Genomic DNA, 23,199 nt, shown 5'->3' on the forward strand with positions numbered 1-23,199 from the left:
CATTTCAATTTCTGGATATTTTTAAAATTCACTTTCAAGTCTTTTAAGCCACTTAACTTTGGTTTCAAAACTCAAACTAAATGAAAAGTATTGCGCTTTACAGAAACAGAGGAGATGCTGGAACATAGCACAGAACACTGGGTCCTAAACATTAGCAGTCTCTGTGACCCTTTCCTTTCTTGAGCCATCCCTCTCTCTCTTTCTCTCTCACAAACACACAATATTGTCTGATATTATTTAAATAATAGATGGTGTACTGTTCTGTAGTGGTCTTTTGGGTAGTCAGTAATGAACTGTTCATATATTGTAACCTCAAGTTACCAATACGTGAGCTCATCTTGTGTCCCCTCATTTTGAGGACCTGCTTCTGCTTCACTCGCTGACTGCTTCTGAAATTTAACCTCATAGTGTTTCATGGTCTTGTGCAGGGAAATTTCACCATCTCCAACTGGCTGTGGCAAATGATTCTCCTATTGTTCTTTGTCTTAAAAGGAAGTTTTTCTATCCCATTGTTGCCAAAGGATTGCTCAAAAGGGGGCTGTTTGATTGTTGGGCTTTTCTCTGTATCATTGTAGATTCTCTACACTACAATATAAAGCACCTTGAGGAAACTGCTGTCGTAACTTGGCGTTAGAGAAACAAAACTAAATTGAAGTGATCTATATAGCATCATATTTGATCTTTGCTCACGGTCTTCAGTAGCTGCTGATAGATAAGACAGCAGCAACTGAGCAAAAACCATTTGTCAAAAAGAATTATTGATAAATGGTTTTTGCTCAGTTGCTGCTATTGATGAGCTCTAAGAGTTTCCTCAGAGCTGGTTTTGATGTCACTCCCAAGTTGAGCACATTCCAGTAGTAAAATCATAAAGGCAAAGGAAAACAAGACTTGCTCAGCAAGGCAAAGTTACTGATCCTCATGTACTAATATTTGCATGAAAATGTTTTTACCGTGTGCAAAATTACTGTCAAATCTATGAAACGTGCTGTCGTGGTCCTCCAGTCCTCCTGTGTTTCTCTGCCATCCTCTCTTTTCTCTCATTTTCTGTCTCCTTTTCTATCAGCATGAATGTATGGGTGTATTTGTGTGTGTGCTTCTAACCACACCTTTCCTTGCAGGGGTAGGATTGTTTCGGGATTCCCGCACTCCACTCTGGCACACATAAAGTGATCAAGCTAACCCATTTGTCATCTGCTGATCAACCTGCCACTACTGGGATAGACTCTTCAGCCTTTGCCTGAGAGTTGAACTAACCACGTTAGTAAGATCATCTCTAGTCATTAAGTCTCTCGCATGTCTTGTCTGATTAGTCACCTGTTTCTCTCTTCTGTGCACAAACCCCATTGTTTCCCTGGTCGGAGAAATCTGTGTAAGAGACAATGGTGGAGGACATTCTGTTCCTGTTCATGTGAAGAGCTCATTAATGCCAAAAATTTGGAAAGTTTCCTTTCCAAAGGACCTTACCATATGATTTCATAGATTTCTGGATATTGGCTGAGGAGGGGGTTATGGAGCTCCCAAGAGCTTGTCTGATGATATTAGGAATACATTGGGAGCCACTGATTTGCCTGACTCACTCGACTCTTTCATTTTAATGTGTATTAGAGTGGATGATCATATGCAGGAGTTCAGAAGCAAGAGAAACTACAACTCCCTGAGGTCAATGCGCCAAGCAATTTTTGTACAAGAGGTTTTTGTACAAGAGTCTAACTAATGACCTGTGTTTGCCTTTGGAGGGGTGCAGCTAAGTACTGCATTAGATGGCTCCCGGCTACCTGATATAACACATCAAACCCTTCCCGTGTCTCTCATACTCTCTGACAATCATGTTGAATACATTCACTTGTATGATTTTGAAGCTTCCAGCATTTCATTGGTTCTTGGGCACCCTTGGATAAGTAAGCATAACACCCAGATTGAATGGAAGAGAAACTAATTCTTGATAGAGTTAGTTTTTCAGGAACTGCTCTCTCTTAGGGAAAGCAACCAAAACCTCCCAATCTGTGTTTTTTTTCTCTCCCTCCACATACAACTCCTCGATAGACCTAATTCCAGGGACCCCTCCTCCCAACAGCAGATTTTATAGCTTAATGAAACCGGAATGTGAAGTCCTGGAGAAATACATAACTGAATAATCAGCTGCCGGTATTATCCGTGTATCTTCCTCTCCTTAAGGAGCGGCTTTCCTCTTTTTTGAGAAGAAAAAGAACCTTACGGCTTTGTATTCACTTTCGTGGTCTTATAATATATAATATAATATCCTCTTAGCCTCTTTTCTCATCTGCATTTGAGTTATTACAGGGAGCCACAATTTACACAAAAACTGGATCTTTGCAATGACTATCACCTGGTTTCTATGAAGGAAAATGGTAAATTATGTCCTCTCAGATTATCTTAATTGGTTTGTGTTTGTCTATATAGATGAATTTCTGACTTTCTGAAAGACTCTTTCTGAACATGAACCTCACGTTTGTCAGGTGCTGCAGCACCTCCTGGAAAATAAACTGTTTGTCAAAGGGGAGAAGTGTGTTATACATTAACTCTTTCGTTCCTAGGTTACATTGTGGGACATGGATAGATCAGCACAGACCCAGCAAAGATTCAAGTGGTAACATCCACTCAGAAATACCTCCAAGTCTTTCTTGGTTCACTAACTTTTACCACCAGTTTGCAACTTTAGTAAGATCGCTCTCTCACTTCCTGACCTCACATTTTCTAAAGCTGCCTTCAGGTGGGATGATGCAGCACAAAATGCCTTTTCCACCCGCAAGGACCTTATTTGCTTCTGCTCCAGTTCTCGTCCAGCCAGACATGTCAATTGGCAATTCATTGTTCAGGTCAATGCCTGTGATTCTGGAGTTGGAGCCATCTTATCCCAGTCAAAGGAAGGTAAAATACATCACTGTGCCTTCTTCTTTCTTTGCTCTCTCCAGCAGAAAATTATATCGTTGGGGACCGGAAGCTGTTGGCATCCAGAGTCCATTCAGAAGTCATCCAGTCATCCAGTTATCGAGGTCATCCATATGACCTGTGGACATACCGGCAAGTTCACCTGTCACCTAGGTAAAAACCACATCTCATTTCTTCAAGATTTGTTCTGGGAGCCAATATTTGTAAAAGATCCCCATGAATATGTGTCTGTCTATTGAATTTGTGCCCAAAGCAAGACAGGCAGGTTTCCCCAACCTCGTTCAACCCCTGAACGTCCATGGTGCCATATACCTCTGGATTTTGTCATTAGCCTACCTCCCTTGGAGCTCAGGCTAGTCTCTCAACTGGTTTCCATACTCAGAGCAATGGCCAAGCAAAAATCACTTACCAAGAGCTGGAGATGGCACTCCGGTGTGGTGACTTCCAACCCATCCACAAAACATGTCCCTTTACTCACTGAAACTCTCGCCATATTCTATCAGTCCATTCAAAATTGATGACATAATCAATCCCATCTGTCCAACTACATCTTCCGCACAACATGTACATCTGCAATGTTTCCCACAGTTTGCAGTTTAAGGTTATCCTCTGTGGTCACCATCTGACCGCCTGCTACCCACCTGGCTCATCGATAGGCATCCAGCATATTCGGTCAGGTCAATTATGGACATTAGATGCCATGGCAGAGGCATGCAGCATATAGTGGGCTTGGAAGGGTTATGGCCTAGAGGAATATTCCTGGGTGCCTTGTTTGGCCATCTAGATAAAACCATGGTTAAAGACTTCTATCACAACCATCTTGCTTCCGTTTTTGAGGGGTTTGAGTCCAGCTTGGCTCACTGGTTATGACACATGCATGCCAGTCTATTTTGTTCTTACCACCATGTGTATGTTAGTAATTCAGAATTCTTAGGAACCAACAGTGGTGTGGAATCTCCATATGATTTTCAAACTATCTGCATACTGTCCTGCCCTGATTTTTCTATACAAGGAAACACATATACCTCAACGTGAAGCAGATGAAAGGATTACGAGAATCCTGCACCTCTGAGGGCATTTGCACACCCGAACAGTAACATCCATGCAGACCCACCTATTCTTAAGGCAGCTGTTCACCGACCACATAATTTCACTGGATGAATTTGTGGATAATGACAGGAATTGAGAATTGGTTCTTGCAGAGAGCGAGCTGTGTCCACGACAAAAACAACTGTATTACGCTGCTAACACAAATTTGGTCTTTGCAAGTACATGTACAGACAGCGTACTAACATAAAGCTAGCCAAAAACCCAAAGTGACACTAAAGCTGAGTGAATGCTGATCCCAGTCCAGGACCCGCAGTCAAGTGAGCAGTCATTTGTGAGCTGAGGTAAAGTCAGCTACCACTGAATTTTATCAGATAACAGTGGGTGATAAGGCAGGCTGCAGCCTTTATTTCTGCATGCTCATGTTTCTACAGCAGAATTTCTGGCAATTGCAATGAAGTTTCTTTGTGCTGGTTTTCAGCTTTCCTTCATGCTGTTAGCTCTCTGTTGGGTCCAAATAAACACATTTGAACAGTACTGAATATACAATGAGACAATAATCCTATTTTTCTCAGCTTCAGGTCAGTCAGCTCTTAGAGACGATTTCTCTCCCTCCTAAGATGTGGCCCCAGCTTTGCTCAAACTGTCTCACTGACATCCTATGAACTGGAACTGTCATTGCAGCGTAAAAAAAAAAGTTTTGATTCAAAGGTGATATCCAAAAGACTCACAGACTACAAGAAAATGTAGAAAACAAGTGGAGGACAAAAACCATGTAACCTACCCTGTCATCCCCACATGAGAAACTACGGAGCCACGCAAAGGACATTGGAGAAAAAAAATAAGGATCAATTTTTGCGAGATCCCAAGTTACTTTTGCGAGATCTCGCAAAACGTTTGTGAGATCTCTCAAAAGTTCATCTTCATTTTTTTTCTCCAATGTCCCTTGTTTATACTGGGAAACCTGCAGAAAGTGAAGTTTGTGGTTCTGGAGATGACTGCCAAGTAGTCAAAATAATCCAGAAATTATATTTTTTAGAACTTAAATTCAAGGTTTAAAGCTCAGAGTATTGAGACATGCAGGCTATAAATAACAAACAGAAGTTCAAAAGTTGTAACGTTCACAAGACCTCCAATTGATTTAAAAAAAAAAAATGTAGCTTAAGGACTGAAATATATCTATTATTGAAATTTTTTAATGAGTCTTACTGGAACTGTCTCTTTTGACTGGCAACACAAAATTGTTTAACATGAAATTAACATAACATAGAGTTAAAGATGTCCAATCACGTTCTTTCCAAGTTTAGACCTACCCTGTATATTTGTTTTTAGATATTTTCATTTCTAATATTCAGTTTTTAAAAAATCAACCTGAATTATTCTTTATGAGGTATTGTTTACAAATGTACACATGCAGTAGTCTGTACATCTTACATCCTTTGAAATAAATAATATGAAGCATTAATATATATTGTCCAATGCTCAGATAGCAGCTGAAACACTGGTGACATCTGTCACTGCCATATGTGTGTCTCTGTTTTCCTGCAATGTAGTCAGCTGCATGAAAAAGACATGATATTTTCCCTCCACAGCATTAAATAAAACCTGATGGAAGGTCAAAGCTCTTTACTTTTATGTTGAACTAAAAACGGGAATCTGGATTTATTCACTGTGTATGGCTAATGTTGTTATTTACCATAAAGTAATTCAGAGTCATTCATACCAGTAACCAGAAAGGATAACATATTTGTTAAATATATAACTTTCTACAGGATTTAATATAACATCATTATATAAAAGTCCAGAGCCTCTGTGCTTCATCTCTGTGCCTTAACTCTGTGCTGTCCATCTTCTAGGGTGGGTCTGCCAAAAAAAAGAAACAACCAGAAACCCAGCTTGTCCTGAGGACCTCCTTCACTCTTTTTCCTCCAAGATAAATGTATCTGTTGATAATAATATGAACTCTGGATTCCAGTTCTTAATTGAAAAGAACAGACTACATAGATGTGATAGATTTGTATTATAGCTAACTAGTATAGGTACCTAGCTAGCAACAAGCCTCTAACATGCTAACTGCTAATCTTGCTAACGAATTAACTATGCCAGCTACAAAATTATATTAGATGTTGTATGGAACTATAAAATGTTAAAATGTCTGTCCTTTTTATTATAGAGACTTGGCTGTATTTACCTTAAACTTTAAAACGAGCCATCATGTAAATCTTGGTAAATCCATTAGCAAATACCCTCAAAATTGGTGCAGCGAGGCTACTTAAAAAGTGTATGGGGACATCTTCGCAGTCACGTCTAGGAGGTGTGTGGGTGGGTGTTGGACGCAGACTGTGCAGACTCTGGCTCGAAAAGTACAACAAAGCCCCCACAAACAAGAAATTTTGTCTTCATTTTTGTATAATGGCAGGAAGTTGTTGTCCATCTTTATACAGTCCAGATAAACTGGAGATGGTTGCTGGAGGACGATTCATTATTGATAATATTCACTCTAAATTTTTCGTTGTGATGGAGTAATGTATTATTCAGTTCAATATTCAATAGTAACCGGATAGGATTACACCTAATTAACATATTAATTATTCTAGGTAATTATCATAGCTAACCTTAACCCTACCCACAAAGTAAAATTTTGTCATTCTAAACCTTTGTTTATATTATTTAAAAAGGAAACCGAGCACAACATTAAAACCATTTCTTTTTCTTTCTTTCTTTTTTCTTTTTTTTTCTTTGCCTGTCCTGTTTGGATCTTTAGCCATCAGAATTGTTGTCTGAAGGCCAAGAAAGATGCCAAGCGGATTTACTTTACCAATTGGATCATCATGGCTTGCCATATTGGTCCATTTGATTGACCTTTATTATAATTATGTATTTATTTGATTTGATTTTCGGTTGTTACAGACGGGACAGACATGACTGGGGGATAGGACGGGGAGAAAAAATGAAAGAAAGAGAGGGAGAGAAAGAAAAATAGAGGGGAGAAGAGATGGTGAGAAAGGGGGGAAGAAGAAAAAAGAAAAACCAACAAAACACCTGGATCACCTGTATGGAGATAAGGAAAAACAGAAGAGAAAACAAACAAAAAAGAGCAACATAATAAATACAACACCATCACAATAAACTAGCTAACAGTAGATACTAAATATTACATGTTATTGTGCAGTATGCAAGATTGACAGCGCACAATGTGCCTTGAGGTAGCAGCCAAGAAAGGTGTAGTTTGTGTCTGTGAACACCTGTGTGTACACTTGTGTGCATCAGCACGCTTGTACTCAAAAGGTTTCTCCATGTAACGATCTGCTAGGGAGTGTGGCGAACCATAGCCCCGTCCCCCAGGGCATGAAGCAGGTATGGAGGAGATCCAGGCCCCTGACATCCAGAGGCCCCAGAATACCAGGACCCAAGGAGGACCACCAGGGGGGCAACAGTGCCACCCTCCTGGGAAGAGCTGAGGAGAGCCCCAAACGAGAAGTCACCCAGCAGCTACGGAACAGAGGCCAGAGGGGGTTGCAGTGACGTGCCCGCGAGCTCTGCCGGCAACCAGCTGTGCCAGAGAGGACCGGGCCTCAGGCCCAGAGGCCTGAGGGCACCCCACCCCCCAGAAGGGGCCCAGCCAGACACCAGGCATTCTAAACCCTTATTTATATTATTTAAAAAGACATTAAAACTATTTCTGATTAAAGTATCAAGAAAGCTATTAAGACCTTTCACCTGTGCTGTCTCTTTAATGTTTTTATTTAATACTCTCCCAATGGCTTTGTTCTATGTGTTTTAATGTGAGAGCAGATGTAGTGATGACAATAAAAATATTTATGCCCCTGAACAACTATTAATAAAGATTATGAGGGGAAAAGAAGTTGCTGAGGGGAAGGATATCTGGAGTTCTCAGCATTTGTATCTTAATTTTGAGCATTTTGTGAATTACAGTGCTTTGAAAAACTGAAAATAATAATCGAAAGGGAACTGCTAATAATGATCTGCAACAATTCATTGACATAATCAATGACATCAACTATAAAAATTTGTTAACCAAAATTGTATTGTCAATGCATCAACTAATACCACGTAAATGTGTTCTCTTTCAAACATTCGTTTCGGTGTCTCACTATGGGGAACGCTCTCTCAGTGTTGTCCTCAGAAGCCTCTATATCATTACTCCAGCCAGCATTGGCTGGCAGTCGTGAGGCTTGCATCAGGGAGGGGCCACCCTCCTCCCTATAAAAGGGTGTGACGCAGCGTCACTCATCATTCCTCTTCTCGCTTCTTAGAAACCTCATCTCTCCTGACTGTGAAAGTGAGTGCTAGCCTAACTGTCCACACGAGCAAGCTAACACCTTGGTCACCGGGCGCTAGTGCGGTTCGCGTTTCGAGTCGCTTGCTCTTCACCACAGAGCCAGGTCGGAGAGTGTGTTAGCTGTCACTACGCACCTAGCACAACAGCTAGCTGACCAAGCTAACTGTCTTTGCTACACACGGTCACCAAGCCAAGTAGCACAAGCGCTAGCCACCACACTAGCTAGGTCATACTAGCTCACCATAGCTACCCGACCGAAAGAAGAAAAAAGATCAGCGTTAGCTGTCCAGCCATTCCAAGCTAGCTACACCAAGCTTCCTTAATATGGCAGACTGCAAACCGCTGCCCAGAATTTGCCCCTGCGGTTGCAAAATCTCAGGTTCAGATACACATGACGCGTGTGTGATGTGCTTCGGGCTGCAACACGCCCAAGCGGCTATTTCCACACCGGGTTCATGCGAACACTGCGCTCGCTTCACCCTAAAAAGCCTTCGCTGAAGAAGGACCCAATGCTGTCTCCAATCGGCCTGCCGATGGAGCACACTGAGTCAGCCACACCAGGCACCAGCTGGGGCGACGAGATGGACATCATCCTCCTGCTGGTGGATGATGCCGAGGTCAGCTGCGAGGCTATGTTGTCTGATTCCCTCGAGGCTAGTGATGAGCTACTCAGCGAATCCTCTGAGGCAACGTCGGAACATCTCGTCTCGGACGAGGATGACGACGTTTTCTTTGCCCCCTCTGGTTGGAATTCTGCGACACAAGGGGCCGATTGTGATAACCCCAGCACACAGTCCCGCGGATTGGAGCTATTTGATGTTGCAAAACGGGCAGCTGAAAAGCTGGTAATCCCATGGCCCGCTGTGATAACAGAGACCTCCACCTCACAATACAAGGGTAAAAGGCTCCCCAAAGCAAAGCGCACTACTAAGCTAGTACTGCCGCTTTTCCCCGAATGCGTGGACAAGGTCACACGCTGCTGGGCAAAGCAATTTTTGTCACCCAACCCCATGCAGGGAGTGGCGGCGTTTGAATGCGCTGGAATGAAGGAGAAAGGCATCTACCAAATTCCCACAGTGGAGAATCTGGTGGCCAGAAAATCCCTGCCCTCCAAGGCCGAACGCCTGCAGTCCTCCCTGGCTGACAAGGCGTATAAATCAGTTGCCACCAAGACCAGACTGCTGCGAACCTGGATGCTAGCGAGCTGTGGGAAGAGCTGGGCGTTGTTACGGACCAGTGTCTCTACCTCACTAGAGCAGCGGTACAAGCGGCGGGCAGAGCTCTCAGCATCATTGTCCTACAGGAGAGGGCAAGATGGCTGAACTTGTCGGGGCTTTCGGACAGAGAAAAACGTGACATTCTGGATAAAAGCATCGACCCCGCTGGCCTTTTCGGGACTGCTGTTGCCACCATGCAAAGACAGTGCGAGGAGAAAGGGAAAGAGGGAGAGGCCCTGCAGCTGTGTCTCCCTAGGAAGACCCAGCCTGCGCCCCCGCCTCCACCCAGTCGGCACATGTTCGCTCAGGTCACCAGCCGTCTAGCCGGCGTGCCGACATTTGAAATCCCTCGCCGCCCAGGTCCGCAGGTCGCGGCCCAGGGTCCCCTAGGATCGCAGAACCCTAAGACCCACTGGCCCAGGAAACATGTCCCGCCTGCTGCCGCTCAGGGTGCCCCACCACCAGCCAAGCAGTCGGACCGCAAGAAGAAACGGACTGTCTAACATCCCCCACGGGGAGATCGGAGTCGGACTAGCCCGGGCTCCAAGTTCACTCGAGGGCTCAGTTCCGGAGCCCGTTCGGAGAAGTGTGTTCTGCCTCCGTCTTTCAGCGCCTGGGACTCGAGTTGGATCCCACAGAGCGCATTTCAACAAAGAGACGATGAGACACTGTTCAGCTGCACCAAGCATGTCACAGTCTCACAAAAACACACTGTTTATTAAAAACTCACGCCTTGCATCCAGGCATGTTGCCAAGGGCACAGGAAAAATGTGTGAAAAACACAGAAGGTATGTTGAAAAACATAATGCCCCCATGCACCCATACACCACCGGGGTCGATTCCCTTAGTGGTGTCCGGCCCCATGAGCGCTGGTCAAGCGCATGCGCAGTTGCGTCTGGCCCACAGGATCAGTTTCCGCCACAAGAGGGAGCCAAAGCTCCGTCTACAGTGGGGTGCCTGACTTTGGGGCCGCTGTCAGCAAGAATAGAGAGATGGCGAGCTCTCGCTGTGCCAGAATGGGTTGTGAGGACATTAGAGTAAGGCTATCGTTTGCAATTCGCAACCACCCCTCCCAGATTTCACAGAGTGATTTTCTCGCTTGCAAAAGGCGAATCAGCCAGGATTCTGCAAGAAGAAATAACTACCTTGCTATCAAAGGAAGCAGTACGAGAAATACCCCAGGAGCAGAGCCAATGCGGCTTTTACTCAAAGTATTTTCTCGTGCCCAAGAAGGGAGGGGGACTGCGTCCAATACTGGACCTACGGGCTCTGAATCAGCATCTGAGGTCATACACATTCAGGATGTTGACGACCACCACTCTGCTGCATGTAGTGCGCCAAGGGGATTGGTTTACATCAATAGACCTGAAGGACGCATATTTTCACATTCCTATTTACCCACCTCACAGAAAAATCCTGCGCTTTGCGTTTCAGGGCAGAATGTGCGAATACCAGGTCCTGCCGTTTGGTCTCTCACTGAGCCCTCGGGTATTTGTGAAATGCACAGAGGCAGCCATAGCCCCACTGAAGAGGCGGGGCATCCACATAGCAACATACGTAGACGAGTAGCTGCTGCTATCAGAGTCAGGAAAAATGGGAAGAGAGCACACCAGGTTGACAGTGGACCATCTGATTGCTCTGGGTTTCACCATTAACATTAACTACGAAAAGAGTGTCCTGCAGCCAGCTCAGGGCATCTCTTTCATAGGAACAGCTCTAAACTCCACCTCATACAGAGCGTGTCTCTCTGTAGACAGAGTAAAAAAAAAATGCTATCACATGCTGGCATTTTTCAGGTGGGAAGAGATCTCCCATTCAGAAGATGCCTGCAGATGCTGGGATTAATGGCGTCTTCACTGGCGGTCATTCCACTAGGCAGACTGTATATGAGGGAGTTTCAGCGATGGGTTGCATCACTGAGACTGAATCGAAAGCGCCATACCAACCGCCATATCAGAGTGACAGCAGACTGCGCTGCGGCACTCCACTGTTGGAGAAATCCCACATTTCTCACTCAGGGAGTGTCACTGGGGGCTGTCACAGCCAGAAAGGTGGTGACCACGGACGCGAGTCTCACGGGCTGGGGTGTCACTCACGAGGGCAGAGCAGTGAGCGGCAGCTGAGACTCACAACATAGGGGTGCTCACAAACTGGCTAGAATTGCTAGCAGCGTTTCTAGCACTGAGGCAAAGAGTGCACCCGATTCACGCGGGATAACTCTAGAGTCACACTCAGGCCAAATCCGGCCTTTGTGCCCAAAAATCCTTATCTTCAATGCACCCCATTGGAGCTGGAAGCTTTTTGCCCTTCTCCTTTCTCCTCCCCTGAACAGGAGCGCCTCCATGCTCTCTGTCCAGTTAGGGCTTCATGTATCTATATAGAGAGAACGAAGGCTTTCAGGAAGTCGGACCAGCTATTTGTTTCTTGGGCTAAACCACATCTTGGCAAGCCCGTTAGCAAACAACGCATTTCCCACTGGATTGTTGAGGCGATCCAATTGGCTTATTCCAGCACGGGTCTGCGCCCCGTGTGAAAATGTGAAAGCATTTCAAACAAATGAAGGTAAATGTAGATTGTGCAGAGCCACATTTAAAACACAAGCTGTTATTTCAACTCTGAATGGGTCAGTTTTAAGGACTTGATACCTTGTTAATGTTAATGTTTGTACAATTGTACAATGATTTGCATAATGTTTATGTTAGCTTACCTGTCGTGAACTTATTAGGATGTTACTTGCTAAAAAAAACAACTCTCCCTCCCATTCTACTTTTATATACTCTAGGAACAACAAGTAGGCATGCAGTGTGAGAGCAAAGTGCTCTAATGGGATGCTATGGTACTATAAGGTCATTAAGATAAGATTGGGTCTGATTGGGTCTGTTTAATTCAAAATCCTGCTCCTCACATACAAGGTCTTTATTTAAGACCTTGTATGTGAGGAGCAGGATTTTGAATTAAATTCTGGATTTAACGGGGAGCCAACGAAGGGAAGCCAGTATAGGAGAAATATGCTTGCTCTGTCTAGTCCCTGTCAGTACTCTTGCTGCAGCATTTTGGATTAACTGAAGGCTTTTCAGGAGTTTTTAGGACGTCCTGATAATAGTGAATTACAGTAGTCCAGCCTAAAGGTAATAAATGCATGAGCTACTTTTTAGCGTCACTCTGAGACAGGATATTTTTAATTTTAGAGATATTGCGCAAATGGAAGAAAGCAGTCCTACATATTTGCTTAATATGTGCATCGAAGGACATATCCTGATCAAAAATGACTCCAAGGTTCCTCACAGTGTCACTGGTGCGCAAGGTAATGCCATCCAGAATAAGAATCTGGTTAGATACCATATTTCTAAGATATTTAGGGCCGAGTACAATAACCTCAGTTTTATCTGAATTTAGAAACAAAAAAATCAGAGGCCATTCTTTATGTCTTTAAGACATTCCTGCAGTTTAACTCATTTGTGTATGTTTTCTGGCTTCACGGATAGATAAAGTCGGGTGTCATCAACATAGGAGTGAAAATGTATGCTATCCCTTCTGATGATGCTGCCTAAGGGAAGCATGTATAACGTAAACAGAATTGGTCCTAGCACTGAACCCTGTGGAACACCATAATTAACCTCAGTGTGTGAAGAGGACTCTCCATTTACATTAACAAACTGGAGTCTATTAGATAGATATGATACAAACCACTGCAGCACAATACCTGTAATAGCTACAGCATGCTCTAATTGCTTTAATAGCGATTAGAGCGATCAGACAGAATATCAACAACAGTCTCACTGTTGACTCAGTGCAGAGGTCTAGCAGGACATGCACACAGATGAGCCCACTGTCACAGGCCATAAGATCATTTGTAACCTTCACTAAAGCTGTTTCTGTACTATGATGAGCTCTCAAACCTGACTGAAACTCTTCAAATAAGCCATTTCTCTGCAGATGATCTGTTTGCTGTTTGACAACTACTCTTTCAAAAATCTTTGATATGAAAGGAAGGTTGGAGATTCGCCCATAATTAGGAAAGACCGCTGGATCAAGAGATTGCTCTTTAGGTAAAGGTTTAACTACTGCCAGCTAGAAGGCCTAGGGTACATAGCCAGTTACTAGAGATAAGTTGATCACACTTAAGATTGAAGCTTTAATTAATGGTAGAATTTCTGTGAGCTGTCTTGTAGGAATGGGGTCTAAAAGATGGAGGAAGTAATTACTGAAGTTAACTCAGAACGATTGGAGAAGAAGACTGTAAATAAATATTAAAAGTAGCTGTAAATAATGTTACATCTGTGAAATGATTATGAGTAATTTTTTTCTCTAATGGGTACAATTTTATTTGTGAAGACGTTCATGAAATCTAGTTTATTAATTACTAGTTAATGTTAAAGGAATGGTTGGCTCAACGGTGCTCTGACTTTTTGTCAGCCTGGCTACACTGTTATCCAGGCTACTCCAAGAGTCAAGTCTTTCTGATTTAAGGCTCTCAGTGTCCAGAGTCATACGTAGTGAGAAGGTAAAATTATTAACAAGATAATCAACCTCTGTTGGAGTAGCATTCAGGTAGCTGCTCTCCTCTGTGTTGGTACAGGGCATTGAAGATGATAACAGTGGGTGAATTATATTCTTAAACTTACTTACAGCACTTTCAGAAAGACATCTGCTGTGATGAAAACTACTACCCACTGCTGTGTATTTTAATTATTGTAAATTTAAAAGTTGCTTTTACATGGATTAAAAGTCTGTCTTGGTATTTGGTTGATCAATAGGCTGGTGTGGAAAACTGCTGCCACACCGCCCCCTCAGCCTCTACTTCGTGGATTCTTAGTATAATTTGGGGGTGCTGATTAATTTAAGATAACATAATCATCCTGTTGTAAACAGATTCCTGTAAGGCAGATTAAATCGATTTGTTGATCAGTTATTAACTCATGTAGTAACAAAGACCAAATGTTTAATAATGCACATTTCACTGTTTCTTTTTGGTGCTGTTGAGGATACTGTATTGTTCTTTCTTGGTGATTTTTTATGTTTAAGTAATTTTTGCTGTTTTTTAGCTTGTTTTGAAGACATGCAGCAAAGGGCCGCAGATCAGACTCGAACCTGGTGCTTCGAAAGTGGTGCTCAGTCAAGCAGTTTAATTGGGATTTAACATTAGTCTATCAGAGAAACTATAATATAAAACCAAATTTGTGATCAGTAATAGTCATTTCTAATTCTGTTTTGTTCTGGTTTACTATTATTAAGCAAAGGCATATAGATGAGATCCAAATTTAATGCACCACAAGTATAACGTAGACTAAAGCATTTTCCATCATTTGTAAAGGGTGAACATGGCATCAGTTAGCTTCTACTCATTTTTAATCAGTCTCTAAAACTGTTTATTCAATTATGACACTAATTAATTAGTGCTTTGCAAATGCTCTAGACTCACACTGTGTTAAAACAAGGACAAGGCCAACCCCACCAAGAAAAGTTTAGGGGAAACACTAATGTTTTGTTCCTTCAGCTCCTGTGATGAACTACAACGTAAGTATCGCCAGTCACTACTGTTTAGTGTTCAATATAGTTTGAAAACTGCATTGAATTAATAATGATGAATCCATTTTAGGCTTTGTATCATGTAGGACTACAAAATATCAAAGAAAGTGGACCACTAAATCTAAAATTAAGAAAGATTAGAAAACTAAAGACTGTATTAAATAGAAATGTTAGGCTTTTCTCTTTGCTCTTTTAAGCTCTCACTGTTGGGTTTTCCTCAAATATAAAGAAGAAAAATAAAGACTGTTTGTACTTAATTGAAGAGTGAAGAGAAACCGGGTGAGCAGCGAGAGCTACTTGGCTTGAACAGGCAAGAAGCAAATCCAAAGAAACACAATGTCATTAATCAGTTAGAGGAAGGCAAGCATGCTAGCAGGGAATGCTACAATGAGCGCAGCAACTGCCTTTGCAAGATGAAAAGGAATTTAAGTAAAAGAAGGACAATAAAACCAGAGACTTGTGTTGCTTATTTAAGCACCCACACTAAAAATGACATGTGAGTGTACAGCATGTTAAAATGTGATGCAAAGCATGCCTAAATAAGGAGTTGAAAGTGAGATTGCTCCCTGTTGCAATGCAGTTGCCTCTACTGCCCTGTTACCAGTGGCTTTGAGAAAACATTGTTATTTCATTGAAATGTTTCAGTGAGTGACAACAGGTTCAACCAAATAGCTTCCACTATTATAAAAACAGCAAAAAGCTGCTAATAAAAATTAAAAAAAAAAAAAAAAAAAAAAAAAATCACACCATTTTAAAAAAAAACTACATTAATTCAATTCAATTCAATTTTATTTATATAGCGCCAAATCACAACAAATGTCGCCTCAAGGCGCTTCATAGATACAGAGAAAAGCCCAACAATCATATGACCCCCTATGAGCAAGCACTTTGGCGACAGTGGGAAGGAAAAAACTCCCTTTTAACAGGAAGAAACCTCCGGCAGAACCAGGCTCAGGGAGGGGCGGCCATCTGCTGCGACCGGTTGGGGTGAGAGAAGGAAGACAGGATAAAGACATGCTGTGGAAGAGAGACAGAGATTAATAACAGATACGATTCAATACAGAGAGGTCTGTTAATACATAGTGAGTGAGAAAGGTGACTGGAAAGGAAAAACTCAATGCATCATGGGAATCCCCCGGCAGCCTACATCTATTGCAGCATAACTAAGGGAGGATTCAGGGTCACCTGGTCCAGCCCTAACTATATGCTTTAGCAAAAAGGAAGGTTTTAAGCCTAATCTTAAAAGTAGAGATAGTGTCTGTCTCCTGAATCCAAACTGGAAGCTGGTTCCACAGAAGAGGGGCCTGAAAACTGAAGGCTCTCCCTCCCATTCTACTTTTAAATACTCTAGGAACAACAAGTAGGCCTGCAGAGCGGGAGCGAAGTGCTCTAATAGGGTGATATGGTACTACAAGGTCATTAACCCTCATAATGTCCTCCCGATTTCCATACAACTGGGGTGATCAGGGGTCAAAACTGTCCCCGCTTCATTTGAGTGTTTTTTAAAGTATAAAGTATAAATTGTCAATCAATTCAGTGTTACACCTTAGTTTTACTTAAGACCAACACATTAACACAAAATTTACCCAACATTTTACATTTTAGGGCCACCACACCTTGTTTACAAAAAATACACCCTGTTTTTTAAGCGAAAATAAAACAAGAAAATTAAATATTTAATTGTTTAGATAATTTTGACTATCTGACTAACTACAGAGTGCTGTATGTTGAACTTTAGTGAGAATTTTTTTTTTGAACCATTTAAATTTTTTAAATGGCAGCACATAATCACACCTGTGGTCCTCAGGGGTCAAAAATGTCCCCACTTCATTTGAGTGTTTTTTAAAATATAAAGTATAAATTGTCAATCAATTCAGTGTTACACCTTAGTTTTACTTAAGACCAACACATTAACACAAAATTTACCCAACATTTTACATTTTAGGGCCACCACACCTTGTTTACATAAAGTACACTGTGTTTTTAAGTGGAAATAAAACAAGAAAATAAAATATTTAATTGTTTAGATAATTTTGACTATTTGTCTAACTAAAGAATGCTGTATGTTGAACTTTAGTGAGAAAGTTTTTTTTCAAGCGTTTATAAATTTTAAATGGCAGCACATAATCACACCTGTGGTCCTCAGGGGTCAAAAATGTCCCCACTTCATTTGAGTGTTTTTTAAAATATAAAGTATAAATTGTCAATCAATTCAGTGTTACATCTTAGTTTTATTTAAGACCAACACATTAACACAAAATTTACCCAACATTTTACATTTTAGGGCCACCACACCTTGTTTACATAAAGTACACTGTGTTTTTGAGCAAAAACAAATTGAGAAAATAAAATATTTAAATGTTCAAATTATTTTGACTATCTGAATAACTACAGAGTGCTGTATGTTGAACTTTAGTGAGAAAGTTTTTTTTGAACCATTTATAAATTTTAAATGGCAGCACATAATCACACCTGTGGTCCTCAGGGGTCAAAAATGTCCCCATCTGGTTTGATTGATACTTAATTAATATGAAGTGGATTTTTCCCCCACTTTTAATTAAAACTTAATTCAAACATTTTTAAACATCTTTTTTTATTCCATTTCAAATTTAAGTCTGATAAAAACCTCATAAAAATGAATTTTTTCTTTGTTTTTGGGTAAAAAATAAATTAAATCATCAGTTATTGTGATTATCGTTTCACAACCAGAGTCGGTTGCTTTAACAGATGATCACAGACGGGTTTATGTCAAAGTTAATTTAGAAAGCTGTTTTTAAACTACTTAAAGTTTTTTACTGGCAGCAAATAATCACATCTGTTGTCCTCTGGGCCCAAAAATGACCCCGTTTGCTTTGACTGTTTATAAAGCAAGAAGTATAAAATATCATCCATCTCTGTGTTTCAAGGTTTTATTCAACTTTATTCCAACTCATTACCTGACAGTTTTCTATATTTTGGCATGATAGGACACCAGGGCATGAGTCTGAGTGAACACATGAGAGCCTGAAGCAAGAACAAAGGCGTGTCCATGTTTTACCCAAGTGCAGGAGGAAGCTCAGGTTCATTCCTCTGTACTGGTCCCATCAGGAGGAAGCTCAGGTTTATTCCCCTGCACTGGTCCTATCAGGAGGAAGCTCAGGTTCATTCCTCTGCACTGGTCCCATCATGGACAGCTTTCTTTCTGCACTTGCAGGCCAAGGGTCATATACAGTAAACAAGTTGTTACAGGTGATTGTTTTCTTTTGGAAACCTGCAATGTTAGGGACAACTGGCGTGTCCTGACTGCAGGACAGACGGTTTGCCATCGTACACTAGCATGTTCCATGTACAGCTGGACCTGCATCACATGCTGCCCATGCTTTTATCTCATAGCTCCCTGGTTTACTTGGATGTTCTGTTGGACAGAGTCCTCTGAAGGGGACTTGGTGCTCATACAGTCACATCAGTACCAGGATCTGACATCACAGCAGGAGACACGCCCACTTGCTCCATACACCTCAAATGGGAGCACGTTTGTGTCATGAACGATGATCATCTATTGTGTCTTTATCAAGAAATGATATCCTTTTTGTGCTTCTATGATTAATCTTGTGTCACCTTTAAAACTTCTCTACCAGACTCAGGATGTCATAAACTGGCCGTAGCGACTCTACTGGATGCACGGCAGTAAGAATCAACACACCCACGTACGCCTACAGCTGCATTCGGTCCATTTTTCTTCCTCTCTCGTTGTCCCTCCTTGTTCGTCATTGAGTTGGCTGTAGAGCAGGTCATCTGCTGATTGGATGGTTGTTGGTTCAATCTCTGTGTGATCTAGTCTGGAGTTCTTACCAAGGTGTCCTTGGGCAAGTTACTGAACCCCAACTTGGTCTCTGATGCATCCATTGGCATGTAAACGTTCAAAGGCAGAATACAAGCAGAATACACTGTGTGTAATGCTTTCAGTACTCGAATAGAAAAGCCACTGAAGGAGTATGGGACCTGGCACATGTGCTTGGACTGTGGTAGATCGTCTTTCTCTGAGGCACATGAGAGAGTCATGCATCGTCTGACACTGGGAAGGATAGAAGACCAGATCAATGTTTCCTCACATTACTGCAAATACTCCTCTGTCTCAGCTGACTCCTCTTTCTTGCTTGATTCTTTGTCTTCATCATAATTAAAATAGAAGATGTGCAGTCCTCTGACACATCTTCTATTTCAGTTTCACATCCTGAAAATTCAAGAAACTTCAAGAAGCCCAGTCACTTTCTTTCCAAGCTCCTCAGACTACCATGCCCTGGAGGCCTGAGAACCTACTTGAACATAGTTCAGATTCTTCATCACTTTCCTTCACTTCATACCCTTCTTCCACTTATGCAGGTGGGTGATGTGCTTTTTCAGAGAAAGGTTAACATGTGCTCTAAATATTGGCTATATTTTCATTATCTTCTAACCCTGGATCTTCCTGAACATTGATTCTCCCTCCTCATTATACTAGAGGACAATATGTGCTTTGTCCTGCTGCTCATTGCTTTGCACAACATGGTAAAAAAATGTATGCTCATCAAAGTATGCAAATCTCTAGTGCAATGGAGGCTTGTGAGCTACTTTCTGTGTATGTATTATTGTAGGGTCGACCTTACAATACGAAGCACTTTGATGCGACTGTTGTTGTGATTCGGTGCTGTGTAAATAAACTTTCATTGAATATAGAGCACCTGCCTCCTCATTGTGCTGCCTGTTGTTGTTGTTGTTTTGGTTGTTATGCCCAGTGCTTGACCCCACACATCAGTGATCCAAGATCAAAGATGTTTGAAAGCAGTATGTTGTGAAAATATGGCCCTTTGCAACACTTTGTACTTTGGGGTCATTTTTGACCCCTGAGGACAGCAGCTGTTATAAAATCCAATAAAAACCCCATAAATAAATCAAATTACTTAAAACTTATTCCAATCACGCATAGTATAGTAATGAATAACTTCTGTTATTTTCAGACCATTTAATGAATAAAAAACACATTTTTGATAGCAAAAGATTTCTTTAGAGGACAAAAATGACCCGTGGACATCACAAGGGTTAAGATAAGATGGGGCCTGATTATTTAAGACCTTGTATGTGAGGAGCAGGATTTTGAATTCAATTCTGGATTTAACAGGAAGCCAATGAAGGGAAGCCAAAACAGGAGAAATATGCTCTCTCCTTCTAGTCCCTGTCAGTACTCTTGCTGCAGCATTTTGGATTAACTGAAGGCTTTTCAGTGAGTTTTTTGGACATCCTGATAATAATGAATTGCAGTAGTCTAGCCTGGAAGTAATAAATGCATGAACTAGTTTTTCAGCGTCACTCTGAGACAGGATATTTCTAATTTTAGAGATGTTGCGCAAATGGAAGAACGCAGTCTTACATATTTGTTTAATATGTGCGTTGAAGGACATATCCTGGTCAAAAATGACTCCAAGGTTCCTCACAGTGTTACTGGAGGCCAAGGTAATGCCATCCAGAGTAAGAATCTGGTTAGATACCATATTTCTAAGCTTTTCAGCGCCGAGTACAATGACCTCAGTTTTATCTGAGTTAAGAAGCAGAAAGTTAGTGGCCCACAGCACAGTCTTTAGAAACAGACGCTACCAAAACTGGATTTGTTGCTCTAAACCAAATTATTTTACTTTGATCAATCTATTCTTACTAATGCTAGCAAGCAGTGAATGCCACATGCATGTTTGTGCTGACGTTTTTTAAACTTCAACTCTAATGTGCTGTCATACCACCACTTTCTTGGAAAGTAAGGATTTTTCCTTTTGGTGCCAATGAAATCAAAGATGATTAATTATTAGCAGAAGGATAGCAGAATCGGGTTCTTTGTGGGATTATCACTGTCGGCAATATTTTCATTATACTCATTATATTTATAATCATTACAGCCACTGTTTATAAGCCATTATCAGAATACATGTTGAGGTAGTTTGTATAAAGTTGTCTCCATGGTGATTTAGACTAAGGTTTAAATCACACTGTAGCATGAGTTGTACTTCAGCAGTCTGGGTAGACTGCCATGTTTGTTTTGATGTTTGTTTGTTTTTTGTGAGAGTTGCTGTAAGTCTGGAAATTTACTGTTGCAAATTGATCCATGGGAAGTGCAGTGTAAAAATTTTTTAGAGAAAACTATGTGAACAAACACACTCCTAATGACAGTTCGAATTCAGCTAAAAAAACTGGCTGATCAAGGCAACTACAACTAAATTACTTAAAAGTGTAAAAATGTAGCTTCTTTTGGCTGTTCTATTGTGACAAGGGGTAGCCATAGTAGTAAATAAGCTGAATAAACTGTTTCTCTGCAAACAGAACATTGAAACACTTCTGACTCAAATCAACATGAACCTTCTGCTCAACCATCTCCAATATGCAGAAAGGTTTTATGGTAGAAAATTTGAACATTTATGACTGGTATGAGTGAATAATTTAAATATTAGCTTCATATGTAGAATCCTTTTTTCTTTTATAGTTTATGAGATATTTGGGTTCAAACATTGCAGCAGATGTGCCGGGAGAAAAGGACAGAAAGTGGGTTGATGGACTATTATAAAATATATATGTATATTTTGGAACGTATTCATGGGAAGTTAAAATTTCACAGGACTCATTATACATGTTCAAACTTTGGACCATATATGATTTATGCAAATTGGAGATGGACCAGTATATTCCAAGAATTGGTTGATTTAATATGGGGTCTGCCACTCACCAGTTTCTAAGCTTTTGTTTTTAGCTTTAGCTCAGCCAGTATATGAAATGTAAATTCATCATATCATAATTCTTTGCTTACCTTGTTCTTTCTTGCCAATTACTGGATTACGAGACTGAATTACATCAGATATTCTGATGTGCCAGATGTAGCAGAGCTATAAAAATATCCTCTGCTGCTGTAGTTAAGTCTATGTGCAGAATCTACATGGATTTTTTGCCACCGACAAAAGAGGAGATGGATTAAATCTTAAAGATATAGTGCAAAAGCATGAAAATCCAGCCAGCCAGCTATTGATGCATCCATTTATCCAGCCATCCATCTTCTTCCACTTATCTACTGCAGTGTCAAACAGAGGCTGGATCCCAGCTGTTATAGGGTGAGAGGAAAGGTACATTCTGGACAGGGTGCTAATCTGTTGTAAACATGAGAATACATACAGTGACAAAACATGTTCACTGGATGGTGACTGAAAGTGACCTGGATCACTGTTCATTATTAGTTATTATTTAGTAACTTTAAATTTTTTACATTGTTAAGTATCAACTATTTTTAAATCCCGGTAGCACTGCAACCACCTAAGCTAGCGCAATAAACTTTTTTGCATATGAAACCGGAGGAGTTGTACTTACATCTTAAGCCATCAGCTTGTCCTAGGTCACAGTTTCCTTCCACATATAGTTTTGCAAAAATTGCATAAAAAGCGCTTGCAGCAACAAAAACAATATTCCTAACACTTCCTACATCCATCAGCGGGAACTATCGCATGTCCCCCATGACCTGCCCGGAACCAGAAGTGACGTCATTTTGCGGAAATGTAGTTTTTTTTTTACCATCGGGGCCTTATGAGCCTATACTTGTGTTTTTAAAAGTTATGTTTGACTTTATGACTTTCTGTGTCATTTCTGGGATGCTTAGGACTCATATTGCACTGCTGGAAATAGTTTATTTTGATGCATATGCTGTTTTTTTTTTTTTGCAAATTTGCATTATAATATTTATTTTCGTTTTTCCTGCAGTATGTGAAAATTGGTGTATTTCAAAAACAAAACTATGGAGACACTCACAATATATTTCCTGTAGTAGGAAACTAGTTTGTGCAACTTTTTTGTATTTACAGTTTTGAGGGATAAGCCTCTTAAATTTCTCTAACTAGAAATATATGTTAAAAAAACAAAAACGATTTTCAATTTTTTTGTAGTTTATTGCACTTTTTTGCAATTTATGTAATTACTATGCACTTAATGCATGCATATTATTAAAATTTGGGCTATAATGGTTGTATTGATATATATCAACTTGAAATGCTCCCAAAAATGTCTCTACAGCATGTAAAAATATAATATAATATAAGCTCTGGCGGACTTTGTTCTATGGTAGGTCTTAAAGGGTTAATGCTTGTGCAGGCGGATTTGATTACAAGTCTCCAGCAATCACAGTAGAAAAAAGCACCAGCGGTCTGCATATTA

At 41.0% G+C, this 23,199-nt stretch overlaps 1 protein-coding gene and 2 long non-coding RNA genes across 4 annotated transcripts in view; 1 reads left to right on the top strand and 2 right to left on the bottom strand.

Moving 5' to 3' along the window:
* The window catches only part of LOC146513247 (uncharacterized), a 35,251-nt gene extending 19,481 nt beyond the window's left edge, over positions 1-15,770 (bottom strand). The window contains exons 1-2 of the long non-coding RNA XR_014875865.1: positions 11,611-15,770; positions 1-10,795 (exon numbers count right to left, since the gene is read on the bottom strand). The exon at positions 1-10,795 is cut by the window's left edge and continues 19,481 nt beyond it. This is a non-coding gene — a long non-coding RNA (uncharacterized LOC146513247). The remainder of the gene's footprint in view (positions 10,796-11,610) is intronic.
* ca10a (carbonic anhydrase 10 (inactive)a) overlaps positions 1-23,199 on the bottom strand; it is a 261,218-nt gene that overhangs the window by 186,177 nt on the left and 51,842 nt on the right. The gene's annotated exons all lie outside the window — the stretch shown is intronic.
* LOC146513248 (uncharacterized) lies at positions 16,425-18,492 on the top strand. Its single transcript, XR_014875867.1, has 2 exons — positions 16,425-18,065; positions 18,106-18,492. It is a non-coding gene; the product is annotated as an uncharacterized LOC146513248 (long non-coding RNA).

The sequence above is a fragment of the Neolamprologus multifasciatus genome, chromosome 8, assembly GCF_963576455.1.
Source record: "Neolamprologus multifasciatus chromosome 8, fNeoMul1.2, whole genome shotgun sequence".
NCBI lineage: Eukaryota > Metazoa > Chordata > Actinopteri > Cichliformes > Cichlidae > Neolamprologus > Neolamprologus multifasciatus.